Here is a 2,876-nt window from a genome sequence, read left to right as displayed (position 1 = left end):
TTAGGCAATACATTTTTGTGTATTTGAAAATTGGGCCAAAGGAACAATTGTAGGATCAGATAGACCAAATTGATTATGCATGGTGGCCTACAAGAAACCCCCGGAGTGATGGGGGCACTGTCAGGAAGCCTAACAGTCAGCCCCAGGCAGTCTGGTTGGTCAGCTCAGCCGCAAGCTGTCTGGATGGATGAACATCCATTGTGGGCTGCTCCACTTGCACTCTCAGAGTGTGCTGCTGCTTCATAACTGAACCCTTTCCTCCTGACTTCTGATTGCAGATTTTAGGTCCTGATTCCTGGGGTCTGTTTTCAGTCCCAAGCATTTGCACTGGGACCCAAGGCTCCTGACTTCAGCTTCTGGTTCCTGGCTTTGGTTCGTGGATTTGACTTGGTTATCCCATTTCTCTGGATCTTGTCAATCTTCCTCCACCTCAACTGTGGGATGCTTTTGACTCTCCCACCTGTAGTGACAGAAGTTACAATTTAGAGAGGCTCCCTAACTGGAAACGGAGACAGTTGAGAATTGGGGGGTGGTCTGTCAATTAGGTAGTTAGCTAGTCAGTATAGTGTGTATGTTGTGTACGGCTCCACAAAGTAAAGTGTGTAGTTCTTCTCATTTATGTATGCCTGTGTATTTATTGAACCCAATGATCACTATGTGGTGTCACAAGTGGAGAATAAGGAAGGGCTTGAAAGAATTTGAGATCCAAACTGAAAAAGAATTTGGAAACTGAGAGCAGGTGGAGCAATGCACCCATGTGGGAGGACAAGAGCCACTGTAAGTGATCTTCCTGAACACGTTTAGTCTAAGAACAGCTAGTCATGGAGATTCTGCAACCTGTACTTGCCCTTCTGCTGTCAGACAATATAGCAGAGAACTAGAAGGTGTTCAGACAAAGGTTTAAATGGTACCTAGCAGCCACAGGGACAGAAGAGAAAAATGAGAAAGTCAAATGCTCAGTCTTGCATATTGTGGGAGAGGAAGCCCTGGCTGTTTATAACATCTTTACCTTTTTAAAAGGTCAGATTATGAAATTAAGTAAAATACAGTCCAAAGATGAGGGGTACGGCATGCCAAAAATGAATGCGACTCTTTCAAGGTATAGTTTTTTATGTGCAAACAAACAACAGAACAAAGTATAGATTAGTATGTTAATGAGCTAAAGAGACTAAGTAAGAACTGTGCTGTTGGGAACTTGACAGAATATATGATTAGAGATAAAATTATTTGTGGCATTGCAGCGAGAGACTTGTCCCTTGAAAAAGACTATCCAAATGTGCAGAGCAGTAGAAACTCTGGAGGCCCAGGTTGCAGAGCTAAATGCATCATAAATTGCATCTGTGCAATAAGCCTGAAAGGATATCACTGGAATAAACAATCTCACAGGGTGAAATTTTCCATTGGTAAGAAGTCCTCTAAGAGAAGAAATGCTCACAGGCAGACATGCAGTAAATGTGGGAGACAACATGGACCCAAACATTGTGCTGCATTTGGAAAGCTATTTTACCTGTAGCAAGAGGAACCATTTCACCAGGTCCTGCAGAGCCCAAGCACAAAAACTTGAAGTGCATTCAGCTGAGCATAAAGTGGAGGAGGAATCTTTTACTGATATGATTGAATCAAGCAAAATCAATTAGAGGGACTGGATTTTGCCAGTGGAAGTGCAAGGAATAATGGGTTTATTTAAACTGGACATTGGAACTCAGGTTAATATTTTACCAGAGAATGAATAAAGAAAATTAAAATTGAGACCAAAAGTAAGTCCAACAAACATTGGAATAACTGGCTATTCAGGAACAAATATTCCAGTGAAAAGGAGATGCATTGTTAGCATCTAGTATAAAAACAGAGCATACAAACCCATTCATTGTATTACCTAGGGGAAGTGACATCAATTTTAGGTCTGGCAGCTTGTGAAAAATTGAATCTAGTCAAGCAAGTGCTTGCAATACAAGACGACACAATATTTATGCCTTTTGGTCATCACAGCTCAAATGTGGAAGATGTTTTTAGGAAGAAACCAATTGTTCCAGACCACAAGAAGCAACAATGTCCCTACGGGAAGAAATGTACTTATGGACACAGTTGAAAATATAATCATGCAGGAAGAGGCACCCAGCCTCAGTGTTCTGGAGCTACTGTAGTTTGTTCAATATGCAGAAGCACGGCTGCCAAGTGGAAGTCAACTGGATCCCAGGGTATGGTCTCAAGCCTATCAAGACTTGGAAGAAAAGTTTCCTACCAAAACCAGATCAGAAACTGGATATGATATTTTGTTGGTGAGAGAAGAAAGTTCCTGAAAGACTCATAGAGACGTGTCAAAATAGCTGCAGAAAAGGGAGAAAATGAATGGTAAAGGCTTACTTCAGAGTGAATTGCTGGTAACCTCTCCTCTGTAGATGAATGTGAATTTATTTTTATATTAATTGATGATTTATTGTTGAGCAGACTGAGGGAGTTGGGAATTGGAAGATGATGCCTTAATTTATAAAACAGCCAGCTAGCTAGTTAGTGAGAAAGAGAGAAACCAAGGGTCTAATTTCTGTATGCTTGTGTTTACTGAACCCAGTGATCACCATGCGCTCCAACCCTTTGTTCAGGCCACCCATGTTCCAGTCACATTATGACATGCAAGAAAAGTAACGACACCTTTAACAAACAATAAACAGGAGAAGGGATTGGGAATCGCTAACTGGTAAAGTACCAATGCCTTGCCTGACCAATCCTGCCCTGGATGAAGCTTTCTTCTGAAATAAAAGAATGACATTGGCAGCTGAACTACTGTCACTACTGAACTACTGGGTGGGGTAATTTAAGCTGGTAGGGAAGCAAAGGTGGCAACAATAGTACATGTCTGTGCTGCACGCATTTCCACA

General features: G+C 41.6%; 1 long non-coding RNA gene across 1 annotated transcript; it reads right to left on the bottom strand.

The window, feature by feature from the left end:
* On the bottom strand, nt 1-1,658 carry LOC132244802 (uncharacterized). Its single transcript, XR_009456575.1, has 2 exons — nt 1,508-1,658; nt 1-460 (listed from the first exon to the last, which is right to left on the bottom strand). It is a non-coding gene; the product is annotated as an uncharacterized LOC132244802 (long non-coding RNA).
* Between the last annotated feature and the right edge of the window lie 1,218 nt (nt 1,659-2,876).

The sequence above is a fragment of the Alligator mississippiensis genome, chromosome 14 (genome assembly GCF_030867095.1).
Source record: "Alligator mississippiensis isolate rAllMis1 chromosome 14, rAllMis1, whole genome shotgun sequence".
NCBI lineage: Eukaryota > Metazoa > Chordata > Crocodylia > Alligatoridae > Alligator > Alligator mississippiensis.
The sequence above is the reverse complement of the archived record's forward strand: the minus strand, read 5'-3'. Positions and strand labels throughout refer to the sequence as shown.